Source organism: Dermacentor andersoni, chromosome 4 (assembly GCF_023375885.2).
Source record: "Dermacentor andersoni chromosome 4, qqDerAnde1_hic_scaffold, whole genome shotgun sequence".
NCBI lineage: Eukaryota > Metazoa > Arthropoda > Arachnida > Ixodida > Ixodidae > Dermacentor > Dermacentor andersoni.
Window position 1 is genome coordinate 148,671,203 of NC_092817.1, and position 18,806 is coordinate 148,690,008.

General features: G+C 48.2%; 9 non-coding genes and 4 pseudogenes across 9 annotated transcripts; all 13 read left to right on the plus strand.

Annotated features, from left to right (window-relative positions):
- Positions 1 to 5,602: 5,602 nt before the first annotated feature.
- On the plus strand, positions 5,603 to 5,721 carry LOC126538001 (5S ribosomal RNA; annotated as a pseudogene).
- A 3,138-nt stretch (positions 5,722 to 8,859) lies between these two features.
- On the plus strand, positions 8,860 to 8,982 carry LOC126537997 (5S ribosomal RNA; annotated as a pseudogene).
- Positions 8,983 to 9,539: 557 nt separating this feature from the next.
- LOC126537993 (5S ribosomal RNA) lies at positions 9,540 to 9,658 on the plus strand. Its single transcript, XR_007600892.1, has one exon. It is a non-coding gene; the product is annotated as a 5S ribosomal RNA (ribosomal RNA).
- Positions 9,659 to 10,218: 560 nt separating this feature from the next.
- LOC126538060 (5S ribosomal RNA) lies at positions 10,219 to 10,337 on the plus strand (annotated as a pseudogene).
- Positions 10,338 to 10,892: 555 nt separating this feature from the next.
- LOC126538023 (5S ribosomal RNA) lies at positions 10,893 to 11,011 on the plus strand. Its single transcript, XR_007600907.1, has one exon. It is a non-coding gene; the product is annotated as a 5S ribosomal RNA (ribosomal RNA).
- A 556-nt stretch (positions 11,012 to 11,567) lies between these two features.
- Positions 11,568 to 11,686, plus strand: LOC126538057 (5S ribosomal RNA). Its single transcript, XR_007600938.1, has one exon. It is a non-coding gene; the product is annotated as a 5S ribosomal RNA (ribosomal RNA).
- A 556-nt stretch (positions 11,687 to 12,242) lies between these two features.
- On the plus strand, positions 12,243 to 12,361 carry LOC126538061 (5S ribosomal RNA; annotated as a pseudogene).
- A 556-nt stretch (positions 12,362 to 12,917) lies between these two features.
- LOC126538036 (5S ribosomal RNA) lies at positions 12,918 to 13,036 on the plus strand. The gene has a single exon (XR_007600918.1). It is a non-coding gene; the product is annotated as a 5S ribosomal RNA (ribosomal RNA).
- A 556-nt stretch (positions 13,037 to 13,592) lies between these two features.
- On the plus strand, positions 13,593 to 13,711 carry LOC126538047 (5S ribosomal RNA). The gene has a single exon (XR_007600929.1). It is a non-coding gene; the product is annotated as a 5S ribosomal RNA (ribosomal RNA).
- Positions 13,712 to 14,267: 556 nt separating this feature from the next.
- Positions 14,268 to 14,386, plus strand: LOC126538059 (5S ribosomal RNA). The gene has a single exon (XR_007600939.1). It is a non-coding gene; the product is annotated as a 5S ribosomal RNA (ribosomal RNA).
- Positions 14,387 to 14,943: 557 nt separating this feature from the next.
- LOC126537999 (5S ribosomal RNA) lies at positions 14,944 to 15,062 on the plus strand. The gene has a single exon (XR_007600893.1). It is a non-coding gene; the product is annotated as a 5S ribosomal RNA (ribosomal RNA).
- A 557-nt stretch (positions 15,063 to 15,619) lies between these two features.
- LOC126538011 (5S ribosomal RNA) lies at positions 15,620 to 15,738 on the plus strand. The gene has a single exon (XR_007600896.1). It is a non-coding gene; the product is annotated as a 5S ribosomal RNA (ribosomal RNA).
- Positions 15,739 to 16,296: 558 nt separating this feature from the next.
- Positions 16,297 to 16,415, plus strand: LOC126538014 (5S ribosomal RNA). Its single transcript, XR_007600899.1, has one exon. It is a non-coding gene; the product is annotated as a 5S ribosomal RNA (ribosomal RNA).
- The last annotated feature ends 2,391 nt before the right edge of the window (positions 16,416 to 18,806 follow it).

The following is an 18,806-nucleotide window of genomic DNA, read 5'->3' on the forward strand; positions in this document are numbered from 1 at the left end:
ACTTGTTCCGGCGGGTAAAAGACGGGGGGCTGGGATTGGGTCATCTCTTTGTATGGCAGTTGGTAAACCGGTTCCTGTTCTTTAGGGACGCAACCGACCCTTTCTTGCGCACGGTATGTCAAATGAGGCTGAGTAGACGGTGTTAAGAATGGCCATACGGGGTGGCAACGTGTCAGCTTTCAGCCCGCTGCACGTGTTCCAAGCCCACCAGACAGTGAGCCCTTCCGAGAACTGCGGATGACCGGCACGTGGCGCGCGGTCAGCTCAGGAATGTGGTACTCCGCCGCGCCACCCGAGACGGAGCACAGTTCTACGAAGCCCTCGGTCGTTGACTCCGGAGCCGTTGTGTGTGTGGGCGTAAACGATACTGCGGAACGGCGCCCCTCTGTCGTCGGCTCCAGACCTTCGCACCTGTGTGTTTGCGTGTGTGTGGGCGTAAACGATACTGCGGAACGGCGGCAAGTTTACAATGATTGGACGAACCTTCCCGACCATTCCTGCTCCGTCCACGCCGAACGATGACGTCGAACTATGACGTCAAGCGGAGAGCTTATAAGCAGCGTTTGCCGGCTGCTAGAGTGTGCTCGTGTCGTGATCGTTGTCGGGAGCTGAGTGCTCTGTCATGCTCGAAATGTAGTAGTGAGCTGTGTGCTCGTAAGCTGTTTGCTGTATGTTAGTTTTGCGGGCTCCATATGGGAGTCGCGCTAGTCTGCCAATGTATCTTGCTTAAACTGTTAATATGTAAATAAATCCTGTTCACCGAGTTCCTGTCTACGAACTTCATCTCCTTCAAATGGTGGCAGCGGCGAGATAGTCCGACGACTCGTACATCTGGTTGACAGCGGTAGGACCGTCCGACAAATCATACAACTGAATGGCAGCGGTGAGATCCGACTACGGCTTCTAGATCGGCCTTTCGACTCGGAGACAGCAACGGCAGCTGACGGACGTTGGCACATGGTGACCGACCGGCATCCTGATCAAGTTGGAGGCGACTTGAGATTGACCACCTCTTGCAACTGACTGGATACGGCGGGGAAGGACTGGTGATATGGTGCTGCTTCAGTGGGTAAGCGTTTGGTTTTGGCTGTAAGATTTACCAGGCTTCAATTTCACTGTGTTTTTGGATTTGATTCGCTGGGATCTTTTACTTGTATTTTGATTTGCGTGGGTATCGCAACAAGTATTGTGTGACAGCAGAGCCAAAGCTTAAAGCAGCGACCATGGTCCTAATGTGTTTGACGAGAGCTGACCTGTTGTGGTTGTGTGAGGAGATCGGGGTAAACGTAGATGAGAACTTGAAGGAATCAGAAATTCGTAAGACAATTCTCGAAAGTGAGAATGATTTGAAATTCATAGAGCAAATGGGCAAACGAATTCTAAGTAAAAAACGAGAACAGGAAGCAATTAGGCAAGAACAGGATGAATTTAGGCAAAAACAGGAAGAATTAAGCTAGGCAGAAACTGAAAGGGGTTTCGCAGGAAGAAGGCCCAACAGAAGTAACGAGGCGGTGCATTGATGCATTGAACAATAAGATTCAAGGTTTTGAGCAGTCAATCGAGCGAAGTCAACAGCGGCTTGAGAAATCTGTAGGCTGGACGCAGCGAAAGTGGCAGGAAGTAAATAGCAGATTTTGTTCAAAAGCCGAGGAAAGTAGTAGTACCTGTGAGAGTAGCAACACGTTCACAAGTGAACTCGAAGTGCTAGCAGCTAACGAAGCCTTAGTGGCAGCAGAGGCCGGTAAAGGCCAGAGTGAGAGCGACGAGGTGCTGTGCCAACAGAGGACTGTAGAGACAGCTAGGCCAGCTGCGAACAAATTGGCACAGTTACCGCGCGTGTGCGTCGCATCTCATGGTAGCGAGGTCGTTAGTGAGGTACAGAATACTACGGACTTGACAGACGCGAGCACCCATGTCGAGTCAGATCTGCGTGCAGAAGTGAAGTGCGAACTGGACGATGCAGTTGAGAATAGTTCTCGGGGTGGCGAGCTCCGTAGCTCACGAGAGAACTGCATTGTTCAGGGATCGGTGCGGCTCTCCGCCAGTCTAGATAGCCTAGATAGGGATGATTCAGTTGTTAATCATTCGGACTGTGCGCGTGAGACAGCGATCGATACCGACGGGCTGTGTGCAGATGCACAGCGTTAGCTGGGCAATGCAGTAGAGGGCAGTTCGCAAGAGTGCGAGTTGCATAACTCGAGTAAAGCCTGCTGCATTGTTCCAGAGTCGATTGAGCTGTCCGCCAGTCGAGGCAAAGTGAGAGTAGATAAGTCTCTCAGACTGTGCGGGTAAGAGACCGATCCGGGCCGACGAGGCGCGAGATGACGACATGAAAGAGAAGTCAGAGAAAGCGCCGCAGAAAGAAGCGCCGAAAGGACCGAAAGACGGTAACTAATGTAGCGCCGCCAAAGATGGCGAGAAAGCCAAAAGGGCAGGGCGCGGAGAAGAGACAGGTGCGGTCGTCACGGACGATGTTTACGCATCCTAATCGTTCGAGCCACCGGTCAAAAGGGGACCGAGAAGCTTGTTCTGCACGGACGCGGACAAAGGGCAGTCAAATTCCCCGTCGTTCCGTCGTTCTCTTCGAAGCTCAGCGTGCAGTACAAAGAAGCGCAAGGTGGCAAGACGAGACCAGGTGGGGAGTAGCGACGCGGTCAGTCGAGGTCATGTTGAAAGCGGGGCGCGAGGACGCAAATTGGCAGGAGACCGTGACGTCTTGGGGGAGCTGATAGTGAGTCAGCCCTTTTGTTGTTGTTCCGTAGCCAGAGTAGCTTTTAAACCGCGACCACCTCGGATTCGGCTGAAAGTATGAGTCAGTCGTAAGCAATCGGGAACGGGAGGCCAGGAGAGCTTCCGTAGTAGTGTTGTTTTGTTTTATTTTTGAACATTTGCAAATTTTCGCGATTTGAGACTAGGATTTCTTTCAATATGTAAGGTATGAGCTCTGTTTATGATTTGTTTGAGAAGCTCGAGATTTGAAAGACGCGTTTTAAGTAAACCTGTAGTCTCGCGAGGTGTTCATTAATAAGTATATAGGCTTTCTTTTTCTTGTGTATGCGTGAGTAACCTGAAGGTCAAGGTTATCGTTGAGAGGCCTATCGTAACGCGCGTGTGTGTTATTTATTTAACCTTCTTTCTTTTTAAGTGTTTTTGAATTTTCTAAGGTTAAACGCGTAAATTTTCAGTAAGTGCGTCAGTTGCACTGAGAAGAGCTCTTAGGTCCATTAACGCGTGTCCTGTGTGGACGGAAGGAAGCAGAACGTTTATGACTGGGTTGCTCGTGTGTGTCGAAGGCAGCCGTATTCTGACTTCTCTAGTACGCGTGCGAAGAGCTAGTTAGTAAAAGACACATTTGTTCAAAGGTTCCTCTGTGTTGCGTAAGTTACGCAAGTGTGGTTGTTGGTTTAAGGAATGTGTCCTGTGTGGATTAAAGGAACAAATGTGAGTCAGCGTGATGAAAACTTTGTTGGATGCAAGCACGTGTTCGGAATAGGGACCACAAAGCTAGCGCGATTGTGATTGCGTACCTGTGGAGTTGGCCAGACTGTTCAGTGGCAACAGTACGTGAGATAAGTACGCCACTGCAATAGGGTAAGAACAGGCTGTTCGTGAAGTTAGGCTGCTTATGTTATGTTTGGGTATTGGTGTTTGAGAGCCTTCGGTTTAATTCTGCGTGAACCTTTACTCTTGTGCAGCGCGACGGTCGGGTTTGGTCGAACTCAGGAGGAACGTGAACGCTCGCTTTGGCGGCACGAAATTTTGGGGCAAAATTTGGGATTCCCAGTTGAGTGACTTGCATGGAAATTGTGATAGGAGGCCTGGTGGGTTAGCAGCTGATTCCGGGCGTTTGAACGCTGAGCGGTATTGTGTTGCCGGGTCGGCTCTTCTGTGCCAGTTGTTGTAAGATGGTTGAAGGCATTCCAAGTACGCAGGGGTTGCAGAGAGCAAAGCCATCGTCTTGCTCGCCAGCCATTCTCTTCCTGCCCAGCGGTTGCCTGCACTGGCCAGGCGAGATTTTCCGGGCCATGGAGGAGCTGTTAAGAATGGCCATACGGGGTGGCAACGTGCCAGCTTTCAGCCCGCTGCACGTGTTCCAAGTACACCAGACAGTGAGCCCTTCCGAGAACTGCGGATGACCGGCAGCCACGTGGCGCGCGGTCAGCTCAGGAATGTGACTCCGCCGCGCCACCCGAGACGGAGCACAGTTCTACGAAGCCCTCGGCAGTTGACTCCGGAGCCGTTGTGTGTGTGGGCGTAAACGATACTGCGGAACGGCGCCCCTCTGTCGTCGGCTCCAGACCTTCGCACCTGTGTGTTTGCGTGTGTGTGGGCGTAAACAATACTGCGGAACGGCGGCAAGTTTACAATGATTGGACGAACCTTCCCGACCATTCCTGCTCCGTCCACGCCGAACGATGACGTCGAACTATGACGTCAAGCGGAGAGCTTATAAGCAGCGTTTGCCGGCTGCTAGAGTGTGCTCGTGTCGTGATCGTTGTCGGGAGCTGAGTGCTCTGTCATGCTCGAAATGTAGTAGTGAGCTGTGTGCTCGTAAGCTGTTTGCTGTATGTTAGTTTTGCGGGCTCCATATGGGAGTCGCGCTAGTCTGCCAATGTATCTTGCTTAAACTGTTAATATGTAAATAAATCCTGTTCACCGAGTTCCTGTCTACGAACTTCATCTCCTTCAAATGGAGGCAGCGGCGAGATAGTCCGACGACTCCTACATCTGGTTGACAGCGGTAGGACCGTCCGACAAATCATACAACGGCTGCCAGAGTATGTGGTTTCAACCGAAGAGTTTTCTGGAGGGATTCGAGGATTTTACAAAGAAGTTGTATCGAGTGTCCGATTTCTTTCAGTGCGCTTCTCGTATGATTACCTGTCTGGTGTGAACAAAAAGAAACTGTATTGTACTTTGTGCGACATTCTTTTCCCAGTGTCATTGTACAGGCCATTGTACGATGGAGGCCCAAGCAGCGATGTTTTCAAGAGAGTAAAGAAAATGCTGGTCCCGCCAGGAACCAATACCTTCTTTTTCAAATTACACACGGGGACGTTACCAGTTAAGAATTTTTTGGAGAGAAAAGGAGTATATTTACAGTGGGGAACGCACTGTTTAATTTGCAATCAGCCAGAGACAATAGATCATGTTTTTTTAAACTGTTGGAAAGGCGTGTTCTTCTGGGATGTATTGCAGAGGACAATAAAGAAAGAATTTCCACTAGACCCGTATGACATTCGTTACTTAAGCATAGATAATGAGGACGGGGTGCCTTTTGACCTAATTATGCTCTTGGGCCTCCACTGTATTTGGCGCGCGAGAAGGGCGGGATACCATGTCGATAAAGATGCGCGGCCTGCACGAATGTATTTCGGGGAACAGATGCACTGGTTCGTCGATCTCCATAAAGCGACAGAAGAAACACCCGAGTGGCTCCCAAGAGTAGAGCCTTTGGTGGATTTGCGCGAATTTTGATTAACCTGAGCCAGCACAATGCTGGTTGAATATGTGCACATAGAGAAAATGTATATTCTACTTTTGTATTCGTTTTGGTGAACGTTGCCTCTTGTGAAACCATGTACCAACACCAGGCAATAAAGAAATCGGCCATACCATGCTGAATACGCCGGTTCTCGTCCAATCCCCGAAGCTAAGCAGCATTGGGCTCGGTCAGTACTTGGGAGGGAGACCACCTGGGAACACCGAGTGATGATGGCACCTTTCTTTTTGAATTTTTCTTGCCTGCACTTATTATTATTATTATTATTATTATTTTAGTTGGCATGTTGCGCATGCAGGCGTAAATTTAGCTGTGGTGAGTGGACGCGTTGGCGAAATATAAACACTCGATCATCCGCAGCATCTCCATCGTGCGTCAACATCGACGTGAGCTTCGCGCGCGCGCAAATTAAAACAACACGAAGGACGTGGCATGATATTACGCGGAGTAATATGGCGACAAAAAGTGTCACTAATCGCGCAAATCATTCGCATAAACTGCTAACTGCATCGCTATTACACGCATGCAGGTTAATAACATCACATAGACGGCAGCACATTCCAAACCACATGTGCAAGCCGCGGAAAAACACACACAACGTGTTACGTCCACTCTCCTCTGCACAACTCGCACACGCAATTTTCTCTTTTCTAGCGCAGATCAACAAATTGAAACCACGTAATGAGACGTTTCCGTAACCCGTAAAGACTATTCATTGTAGCTGTAGAGAGCCAATGCTCATCTTTAGATACAGGCAACATCGGAAACCTTCGTTTCTCGCCATCGGCCATACCATGCGCTGGAGTGCGAAGAGCCTGGGATGTATAAGCAAGATGTAGGAGCCATTAAAGAAAAAATCGAGCAGCTTGACAAGGAACGGTATCAAGGTGCGATTGTGCGAGCATGAGCAAATGCATTAGTAGCTGGAGAGACGCCCACTAAACGGGCGCTGGGACTCGAAAAAGCGCAAGCTCGACGGAATCATGTCGACAGAATTTTATGGAACGGCACAGTTGCCGACGATAGTAAGAGCATAGGCCGAGCGTTTCTAGAGTATTATCAGTCACTCTTTGCGTTTCAAGAAGTGAATATAGACGAGTTCAGAAGGGCCTTTCTATCTCGGATGCCGCGAGTGAGTGACGATACAAAACAACGATTGGAATGGAAAATAACAGAACGTGAAGTTGAAAAAGCGATTGATGATTTGAACCAAGGCAAGTCACCTGGACCGGACGGTCTGGGCGCGTGTTTATATAAAGCTTTTAAGAAAGAACTGTCGCCGTTACTAACAGAGCTGTTTAATGATGCGTATGATAACAAAACTTTGCCGCCTTCTTTTGGAAAAGCTCATACCATACTCATCCCTAAGAGTGACCAAGTGGAGAAACTTAGGCTAGTAACATCTTACAGGCCAATATCTTTAACCAATGTTGATTATAAGGTTTTTATGAAAGTTTTGGCTGCCAGACTTCAAAGCGTCATAAATGACATAGTGGCAGATCACCAAACGTGTGATATCAAAGGAAGGTCCATTTTTTTCGAATATTCACACGATGCGGTGCGTGCTGGAGTGCTGTGACGCCACCTCGGGTGGAGTCGCGGTGCTCCAGCTGGACCTCGAGAAAGCGTTTGATCGTGTCTCTCATGATATTTTGTTTGCCATTTTGGATTACGTTAATGTTGGTTCCATCATCACTGAGGGAGTGGCGTTGGCGTACCAGAACTGCACAACACGCTTAATTGAGAATAAATCATTGGGGGCCCCCATTAACGTCATGCGTTCTGTGCGTCAGGGCTGCCCTCTCAGTCCTCTTTTGTTTGACATTTACATATAAACTATGTGTTTGGCAATAACTGAGAATGAGCAAATACGCGGGTATAGCTTGGCAGCCACACAAATCAAGCTCTTGGCATATGCAGATGACATCGCGGTGTGTTGTACAAGCAAAGAAAGTGTGACGGAAACAATAAGGGTAGTGAAAAATTTTTGTGATGTGACGGGCAGTAGAGTGAACTGGGGAAAGTCCCTCGGTTTGTGGCACGGAGAGTGGTCTTCGGCCCCGGACCATTTTGCAAATGTGAGCTGGATAAAAACCCCGACCAAGTACTTAGGTGTCCCCATGGGCAGTTACAAAAATAGCGACGAATACTGGACGAACCAAGCAAAAGAAACAAGAGAAAAAGCAGACAGGTGGAAAGGCATCAACCTGTCGATTTTCGCAAAAGCAACTGTGTGTAACATGTTTTTTATTACGAAGTTGTGGTACGTCATGCAAACGTTGTACTGTTCAAGGGTAAACGTGCAAAGGTTGCACAGAGTGTTCGCGGTTTTTATCTGGGGCTCTACCTGGGAAAGGAGTAGCCGAACCAATCTGTTCCGGCACGTGAAGAAAGGGGGGCTGGGCTTGGCGCATCTTTTTGTACGCCAGCTTGTGAACAGGTTTTTGTTTTTTCGGGATGTGCGTGATCCGTTTCTGCGCACTGTATGCCAACTCAGGTTGAGAGGTGCTTTGCCGGCACTTATTGTTAGTACAGATAGTATGCCCGGAACGCTTCGTGGCTATCTTAAAGAAGTTGCAGATAGTGTGCGCTTTCTTTCTGTGCGTTTTTCTTTTGAGTATTTATGTAACGTTAAAAGGAAAACATTGTATAAAGATATTTGCGATATTGTATTTCCAGTGCCATTGTACAGAGCGCTATACAGTGGAAGATCAGGACTGGATGTCCTTAAGCGAGTGAAAAATATGGAGGTGCCTACTGGGGTAAAGACATTCTTTTTTAAATTACACACAGGAACACTCTCAGTGAAGACATTCATGGAAGAACGTGGCTTTCTTGTACCCTGGGGCTCGCACTGCTTGATTTGCAAGCAACCAGAAACAATGGACCATGTCTTTTTGCATTGCTGGGCCGGAGTGTTCTTCTGGGACGTCCTACAAAGAACAATGAAGAAGGAGTTACCGTTAAATCCGCATGGCATCAGGTACTTAGCGGTAACGAATGACGACGGGGTTCCCTTGGACCTAATAATGCTCAAGGGCCTTCATAGTTTATGACGTGCAAGGATGTCTGGGTACTACTGCGACCCGGACGCTAGGCCTGCGCGTACGTATTTCCGCGAAAGCATGTCTCGTTTCATTGAAATAAAGAAAATACAAGAATGTGTACCCGAATGGCTGTCGAGGATAGAACCTCTGACAGCACTGAAAGAATTTTAATTAGACAACGCCAGTCCTTATAGGACTGATGGCATGTATGTTCTTTCAAAATGTTTTGTATTTGTCAATTGTGCATTGTAATTTTGTTCTGTATTATGTGCTCTGTACAACGTCGAAGACCGGCAATAAATAAAAAAAAAAATCGGCCATACCATGCTGAATACGCCGGTTCTCGTCCGATCACCGAAGCTAAGCAGCATTGGGCTCGGTCAGCTAGTACTTGGGAGGGAGACCACCTGGGAACACCGAGTGCTGATGGCACCTTTCTTTTAATTTTTTTTTTTTGCCTGTACTTCTTTTTTATTATTATTATTGTTTTAGTTGGCATGTTGTGCATGTAGGCGTAAAGATGTGGTGAGTGGACGCGTTGGCGAAATATGAGCACTCATCATCCGCAGCATCTCGATCGTGCGTCAACATCGACGTGAGCTTCGCGCGCGCGCAAATTAAAACAACACGAACGACGTGGCAATGATATTACGCGGAGTAATATGGCGACAAAAAGTGTCACTAATCGCGCAAATCATTCGCATAAACTGCTAACTGCATCGCTATTACACGCATGCAGGTTGATAACATCACATAGACGGCAGCACATTCCAAACCACATGTGCAAGCCGCGGAAAAACACACACAACGTGTTACGTCCACTCTCCTCTGTACAACTCGCACACGCAATTTTCTCTTCTCTAGCGCAGATCAACAAAATGAAACCACGTAATGAGACGTTTCCGTAACCCGTAAAGACTATTCATTGTAGCTGTAGAGAGCCAATGCTCATTTTTAGATACAGGCAACATCGGAAACCTTCGTTTCTCGCCATCGGCCATACCATGCTGAATACGCCGGTTCTCGTCCGATCCCCGAAGCTAAGCAGCATTGGGCTCGGTCAGTACTTGGGAGGGAGACCACCTGGGAACACCGAGTGCTGATGGCACCTTTCTTTTTAATTTTTTTTTTTTTTGCCTGTACCTCTTTTTTATTATTATTATTATTTTAGTTGGCATGTTGTGCATGTAGGCGTAAAGATGTGGTGAGTGGACGCGTTGGCGAAATATGAACACTCATCATCCGCAGCATCTCGATCGTGCGTCAACATCGACGTGAGCTTCGAGCGCGCGCAAATTAAAACAACACGAAGGACGTGGCAATGATATTACGCGGAGTAATATGGCGACAAAAAGTGTCACTAATCGCGCAAATCATTCGCATAAACTGCTAACTGCATCGCTATTACACGCATGCAGGTTGATAACGTCACATAGACGGCAGCACATTCCAAACCACATGTGCAAGCCGCGGAAAAACACACACAACGTGTTACGTCCACTCTCCTCTGTACAACTCGCACACGCAATTTTCTCTTTTCTAGCGCAGATCAACAAAATGAAACCACGTAATGAGACGTTTCCGTAACCCGTAAAGACTATTCATTGTAGCTGTAGAGAGCCAATGCTCATTTTTAGATGCAGGCAACATCGGAAACCTTCGTTTCTCGCTATCGGCCATACCATGCTGAATACGCCGGTTCTCGTCCGATCCCCGAAGCTAAGCAGCATTGGGCTCGGTCAGTACTTGTGAGGGAGACCACCTGGGAACACCGAGTGCTGATGGCACCTTTCTTTTAATTTTTTTTTTTGCCTGTACTTCTTTTTTATTATTATTATTGTTTTAGTTGGCATGTTGTGCATGTAGGCGTAAAGATGTGGTGAGTGGACGCGTTGGCGAAATATGAACACTCATCATCCGCAGCATCTCGATCGTGCGTCAACATCGACGTGAGCTTCGCGCGCGCGCAAATAAAACAACACGAAGGACGTGGCAATGATATTACGCGGAGTAATATGGCGACAAAAAGTGTCACTAATCGCGCAAATCATTCGCATAAACTGCTAACTGCATCGCTATTACACGCATGCAGGTTGATAACGTCACATAGACGGCAGCACATTCCAAACCACATGTGCAAGCCGCGGAAAAACACACACAACGTGTTACGTCCACTCTCCTCTGTACAACTCGCACACGCAATTTTCTCTTTTCTAGCGCAGATCAACAAAATGAAACCACGTAATGAGACGTTTCCGTAACCCGTAAAGACTATTCATTGTAGCTGTAGAGAGCCAATGCTCATTTTTAGATACAGGCAACATCGGAAACCTTCGTTTCTCGCCATCGGCCATACCATGCTGAATACGCCGGTTCTCGTCCGATCCCCGAAGCTAAGCAGCATTGGGCTCGGTCAGTACTTGGGAGGGAGACCACCTGGGAACACCGAGTGCTGATGGCACCTTTCTTTTTAATTTTTTTTTTGCCTGTACCTCTTTTTTATTATTATTATTATTTTAGTTGGCATGTTGTGCATGTAGGCGTAAAGATGTGGTGAGTGGACGCGTTGGCGAAATATGAACACTCATCATCCGCAGCATCTCGATCGTGCGTCAACATCGACGTGAGCTTCGAGCGCGCGCAAATTAAAACAACACGAAGGACGTGGCAATGATATTACGCGGAGTAATATGGCGACAAAAAGTGTCACTAATCGCGCAAATCATTCGCATAAACTGCTAACTGCATCGCTATTACACGCATGCAGGTTGATAACGTCACATAGACGGCAGCACATTCCAAACCACATGTGCAAGCCGCGGAAAAACACACACAACGTGTTACGTCCACTCTCCTCTGTACAACTCGCACACGCAATTTTCTCTTTTCTAGCGCAGATCAACAAAATGAAACCACGTAATGAGACGTTTCCGTAACCCGTAAAGACTATTCATTGTAGCTGTAGAGAGCCAATGCTCATTTTTAGATACAGGCAACATCGGAAACCTTCGTTTCTCGCCATCGGCCATACCATGCTGAATACGCCGGTTCTCGTCCGATCCCCGAAGCTAAGCAGCATTGGGCTCGGTCAGTACTTGAGAGGGAGACCACCTGGGAACACCGAGTGCTGATGGCACCTTTCTTTTTAATTTTTTTTTTGCCTGTACCTCTTTTTTATTATTATTATTATTTTAGTTGGCATGTTGTGCATGTAGGCGTAAAGATGTGGTGAGTGGACGCGTTGGCGAAATATGAACACTCATCTTCCGCAGCATCTCGATCGTGCGTCAACATCGACGTGAGCTTCGCGCGCGCGCAAATTAAAACAACACGAAGGACGTGGCAATGATATTACGCGGTGTAATATGGCGACAAAAAGTGTCACTAATCGCGCAAATCATTCGCATAAACTGCTAACTGCATCGCTATTACACGCATGCAGGTTGATAGCATCACATAGACGGCAGCACATTCCAAACCACATGTGCAAGCCGCGGAAAAACACACACAACGTGTTACGTCCACTCTCCTCAGCACAACTCGCACACGCAATTTTCTCTTTTCTAGCGCAGATCAACAAATTGAAACCACGTAATGAGACGTTTCCGTAACCCGTAAAGACTATTCATTGTAGCTGTAGAGAGCCAATGCTCATTTTTAGATGCAGGCAACATCGGAAACCTTCGTTTCTCGCTATCGGCCATACCATGCTGAATACGCCGGTTCTCGTCCGATCCCCGAAGCTAAGCAGCATTGGGCTCGGTCAGTACTTGTGAGGGAGACCACCTGGGAACACCGAGTGCTGATGGCACCTTTCTTTTTAATTTTTTTTTTGCCTGTACTTCTTTTTTATTATTATTATTATTTTAGTAGGCATGTTGTGCATGTAGGCGTAAAGATGTGGTGAGTGGACGCGTTGGCGAAATATGAACACTCATCATCCGCAGCATCTCGATCGTGCGTCAACATCGACGTGAGCTTCGCGCGCGCGCAAATTAAAACAACACGAAGGACGTGGCAATGATATTACGCGGAGTAATATGGCGACAAAAAGTGTCACTAATCGCGCAAATCATTCGCATAAACTGCTAACTGCATCGCTATTACACGCATGCAGGTTGATAACATCACATAGACGGCAGCACATTCCAAACCACATGTGCAAGCCGCGGAAAAACACACACAACGTGTTACGTCCACTCTCCTCTGCACAACTCGCACACGCAATTTTCTCTTTTCTAGCGCAGATCAACAAAATGAAACCACGTAATGAGACGTTTCCGTAACCCGTAAAGACTATTCATTGTAGCTGTAGAGAGCCAATGCTCATTTTTAGATACAGGCAACATCGGAAACCTTCGTTTCTCGCCATCGGCCATACCATGCTGAATACGCCGGTTCTCGTCCGATCCCCGAAGCTAAGCAGCATTGGGCTCGGTCAGTACTTGGGAGGGAGACCACCTGGGAACACCGAGTGCTGATGGCACCTTTCTTTTTAATTTTTTTTTTGCCTGTACCTCTTTTTTATTATTATTATTATTTTAGTTGGCATGTTGTACATGTAGGCGTAAAGATGTGGTGAGTGGACGCGTTGGCGAAATATGAACACTCATCATCCGCAGCATCTCGATCGTGCGTCAACATCGACGTGAGCTTCGCGCGCGCGCAAATTAAAACAACACGAAGGACGTGGCAATGATATTACGCGGAGTAATATGGCGACAAAAAGTGTCACTAATCGCGCAAATCATTCGCATAAACTGCTAACTGCATCGCTATTACACGCATGCAGGTTGATAACATCACATAGACGGCAGCACATTCCAAACCACATGTGCAAGCCGCGGAAAAACACACACAACGTGTTACGTCCACTCTCCTCTGCACAACTCGCACACGCAATTTTCTCTTTTCTAGCGCAGATCAACAAAATGAAACCACGTAATGAGACGTTTCCGTAACCCGTAAAGACTATTCATTGTAGCTGTAGAGAGCCAATGCTCATTTTTAGATACAGGCAACATCGGAAACCTTCGTTTCTCGCCATCGGCCATACCATGCTGAATACGCCGGTTCTCGTCCGATCCCCGAAGCTAAGCAGCATTGGGCTCGGTCAGTACTTGGGAGGGAGACCACCTGGGAACACCGAGTGCTGATGGCACCTTTCTTTTTAATTTTTTTTTTGCCTGTACCTCTTTTTTATTATTATTATTATTTTAGTTGGCATGTTGTACATGTAGGCGTAAAGATGTGGTGAGTGGACGCGTTGGCGAAATATGAACACTCATCATCCGCAGCATCTCGATCGTGCGTCAACATCGACGTGAGCTTCGCGCGCGCGCAAATTAAAACAACACGAAGGACGTGGCAATGATATTACGCGGAGTAATATGGCGACAAAAAGTGTCACTAATCGCGCAAATCATTCGCATAAACTGCTAACTGCATCGCTATTACACGCATGCAGGTTGATAACATCACATAGACGGCAGCACATTCCAAACCACATGTGCAAGCCGCGGAAAAACACACACAACGTGTTACGTCCACTCTCCTCTGCACAACTCGCACACGCAATTTTCTCTTTTCTAGCGCAGATCAACAAAATGAAACCACGTAATGAGACGTTTCCGTAACCCGTAAAGACTATTCATTGTAGCTGTAGAGAGCCAATGCTCATTTTTAGATACAGGCAACATCGGAAACCTTCGTTTCTCGCCATCGGCCATACCATGCTGAATACGCCGGTTCTCGTCCGATCCCCGAAGCTAAGCAGCATTGGGCTCGGTCAGTACTTGGGAGGGAGACCACCTGGGAACACCGAGTGCTGATGGCACCTTTCTTTTTAATTTTTTTTTTTGCCTGTACTTCTTTTTTATTATTATTATTATTTTAGTAGGCATGTTGTGCATGTAGGCGTAAAGATGTGGTGAGTGGACGCGTTGGCGAAATATGAACACTCATCTTCCGCAGCATCTCGATCGTGCGTCAACATCGACGTGAGCTTCGCGCGCGCGCAAATTAAAACAACACGAAGGACGTGGCAATGATATTACGCGGAGTAATATGGCGACAAAAAGTGTCACTAATCGCGCAAATCATTCGCATAAACTGCTAACTGCATCGCTATTACACGCATGCAGGTTGATAACATCACATAGACGGCAGCACATTCCAAACCACATGTGCAAGCCGCGGAAAAACGCACACAACGTGTTACGTCCACTCTCCTCTGCACAACTCGCACACGCAATTTTCTCTTTTCTAGCGCAGATCAACAAAATGAAACCACGTAATGAGACGTTTCCGTAACCCGTAAAGACTATTCATTGTAGCTGTAGAGAGCCAATGCTCATTTTTAGATACAGGCAACATCGGAAACCTTCGTTTCTCGCCATCGGCCATACCATGCTGAATACGCCGGTTCTCGTCCGATCCCCGAAGCTAAGCAGCATTGGGCTCGGTCAGTACTTGGGAGGGAGACCACCTGGGAACACCGAGTGCTGATGGCACCTTTCTTTTTAATTTTTTTTTTTGCCTGTACTTCTTTTTTATTATTATTATTATTTTAGTAGGCATGTTGTGCATGTAGGCGTAAAGATGTGGTGAGTGGACGCGTTGGCGAAATATGAACACTCATCATCCGCAGCATCTCGATCGTGCGTCAACATCGACGTGAGCTTCGCGCGCGCGCAAATTAAAACAACACGAAGGACGTGGCAATGATATTACGCGGAGTAATATGGCGACAAAAAGTGTCACTAATCGCGCAAATCATTCGCATAAACTGCTAACTGCATCGCTATTACACGCATGCAGGTTGATAACATCACATAGACGGCAGCACATTCCAAACCACATGTGCAAGCCGCGGAAAAACACACACAACGTGTTACGTCCACTCTCCTCTGCACAACTCGCACACGCAATTTTCTCTTTTCTAGCGCAGATCAACAAAATGAAACCACGTAATGAGACGTTTCCGTAACCCGTAAAGACTATTCATTGTAGCTGTAGAGAGCCAATGCTCATTTTTAGATACAGGCAACATCGGAAACCTTCGTTTCTCGCCATCGGCCATACCATGCTGAATACGCCGGTTCTCGTCCGATCCCCGAAGCTAAGCAGCATTGGGCTCGGTCAGTACTTGGGAGGGAGACCACCTGGGAACACCGAGTGCTGATGGCACCTTTCTTTTTAATTTTTTTTTTTTGCCTGTACTTCTTTTTTATTATTATTATTATTTTAGTAGGCATGTTGTGCATGTAGGCGTAAAGATGTGGTGAGTGGACGCGTTGGCGAAATATGAACACTCATCTTCCGCAGCATCTCGATCGTGCGTCAACATCGACGTGAGCTTCGCGCGCGCGCAAATTAAAACAACACGAAGGACGTGGCAATGATATTACGCGGAGTAATATGGCGACAAAAAGTGTCACTAATCGCGCAAATCATTCGCATAAACTGCTAACTGCATCGCTATTACACGCATGCAGGTTGATAGCATCACATAGACGGCAGCACATTCCAAACCACATGTGCAAGCCGCGGAAAAACACACACAACGTCTTACGTCCACTCTCCTCTGCACAACTCGCACACGCAATTTTCTCTTTTCTAGCGCAGATCAAAAAAATGAAACCACGTAATGAGACGTTTCCGTAACCCGCAAAGACTATTCATTGTAGCTGTAGAGAGCCAATGCTCATTTTTAGATACAGGCAACATCGGAAACCTTCGTTTCTCGCCATCGGCCATACCATGCTGAATACGCCGGTTCTCGTCCGATCCCCGAAGCTAAGCAGCATTGGGCTCGGTCAGTACTTGGGAGGGAGACCACCTGGGAACACCGAGTGCTGATGGCACCTTTCTTTTTAATTTTTTTTTTGCCTGTACTTCTTTTTTATTATTATTATTATTTTAGTAGGCATGTTGTGCATGTAGGCGTAAAGATGTGGTGAGTGGACGCGTTGGCGAAATATGAACACTCATCTTCCGCAGCATCTCGATCGTGCGTCAACATCGACGTTGTTACGTTTCGCCTACAACGCGCGGTAATGCCGGCGCGGATGCAACGGACGCCGGGGCTTTGTTCAAAGCGGCGGACATTTTGGCCCGTCCGACGCCGCCGCAACGCCTACCCGCCAAGCGTGCCCAGGCGTGTTTCAGTGCCACGTGTCTTCGTGTGTGCGTGTGTGTGTGTGTGCCCTCGCTTGTCAAAGCGCGGCAGCCGGGGAGCGGAGTTCCTCGAATGAGGAGCCTGGAGGTCTGTCGGCTCAACTGTTCGCGCCGTCGTGTGGGTGAGGGTTGGCGATGCGTCACTACACTCGGTTCAGCAGGTCTCTCGGCCCGACAGTTCGCGCCGTCGTGGGCTCCTGCTGCGCCGTCCCGTGACCTTCATCCCGTGACCTTCCCTCCTTCCCTTTTGGACCGCGACGCCGGGAGTATAAGAGCAGCTGCCCCCGGACGCCAAGAAAGAGGCTCCGATTTGTACTGTTGAGTTGCGCCCTCTCCCGTCTCTCCACTTCGGTCGACCTGACCGGCCGCTCTTTTGCTATGTTAGAATAAACAAGTTGTTCTGTTACCAGTCTTCTCTTGCTTTGCCGGGACCTTCGGATGCTTCCAGTGCCCCAGGCCGCCAGGCCAACGCTACCCTTGGGGCTTGCGACCCATTGGCAATAACGGGCGTCAGCACCGAGACCCCAACAACTCGGGCCAGCGGTGCGATTCCAACATCTGGTTGCCAGCGGTGAGATCGCGACAACGGAGGCCAGCAGCGAAGAGATGCGGTTGACTGTATGCTGAGCAGCACAACGACCATCCGGGAGCAGTGCAACGAGCCCTGTGTGATGACTGGTTGCCTGCAGCGGAACGACTGCGCTGAAGTCTTGGCTGCAAGGTTTGGTGAGTGCGGGACTTTCTTCTTCTGAGTTTTGCCAGGCTTTTGTTAGTGTTAGAAACAGAGCTGGTAATTGTGGTTGTCGTTGCTGCCGGGTTAGTTTGCGGCAAGACAATAGTAGGCAGTAGAGAAAGCAGCATTCAGAGCAGCCATGGATTTGAAGTCGTTGCGCAAACCGAAATTGCTGGAGCTTGCGAGAGAGTTGGGTCTGGATGTCTCAGACAAACTCAGAAAACCAGAACTGCTAAGGGCTATTCTTGAGTTAGAAGCTGAGGATGACGAGCTGTCGGAATGCCTTGAGACCATTGAGGAGAGGGAGACGGCAAAAAGACAGGAGCGCGAACTTAAAGAGCAAAAAGAGAAACAGGAGCGCGAACTTAAAGAACAGAAAGAGAAAGATGAGCGTGAACGAAAAGAACAGAAAGAAAAAGAAGAGCGCGAACACGCTTTGGAAATGAAGCGTCTCGAGTTAGAGATGGAACGCGCTCGTAATGGAAGTCAGGCACACGGTGCAGGAGAACGAGTATTGTTCAAAATGACTGACCTGATGCGGCCGTTTAAGCTTGGAGAGGACATTGGTTTGTTCCTGGTTAACTTTGAGCGAACGTGCGAGAAGCAGGGGTTCTCTCGGGAAACGTGGCCACAGCGCTTGCTCACTTTGCTACCCGGCGAGGCGGCCGACGTAGTCGCTCGCTTGGAGAGAGAGGAGGCAGAGGATTTCGACAAAGTGAAATCGAGTCTGCTAAAAAAGTACCGGCTGTCAGCGGAGGCGTTCCGTCGGAAGTTTCGGGAAAATGAGAAAGGCAAAAGTGAGTCATATACAGAGTTTGCGTACAGGCTTATGTCAAACATGCAGGAGTGGCTCAAAGAAGAGAAAGCGTTTGGTGACCATGAGAAAGTTCTGCAGTGTTTCGGGCTAGAACAGTTTTATAGTCGGTTACCTGAGAACGTGCGGTACTGGGTCTTGGATAGGCCAGACGTTAGTACGGTGGCTAGAGCCGCTGAGCTAGCCGAGGAGTTTGTGACGCGTCGGGCTCGCGGAGCTAAGGACGGTCAAAAGGGTGAATTTGGCTCCAAGTTGGAGAGGCCGAAGTTCACACCCATGAGAGCAAAGGGGGATACACGTAGTGCGGATGCGAGTGAAAGCAGTCCGACCGAACGTAAGGAGACGGCGGCAACCGAAGCCGAACGCAGAAAGCGGTTCGAGACGAGGCAAGCGCGCGTTTGTTATACGTGCCAGAAGCCGGGTCACTTTTCGGCGCAGTGTCCAGAAACAAAAACACAAGTCGTGTTTTTGTCTATATGCAGCACTGACGAGAACATGAAGCTTCTCGAGCCTTACATGCGAGACCTCCTC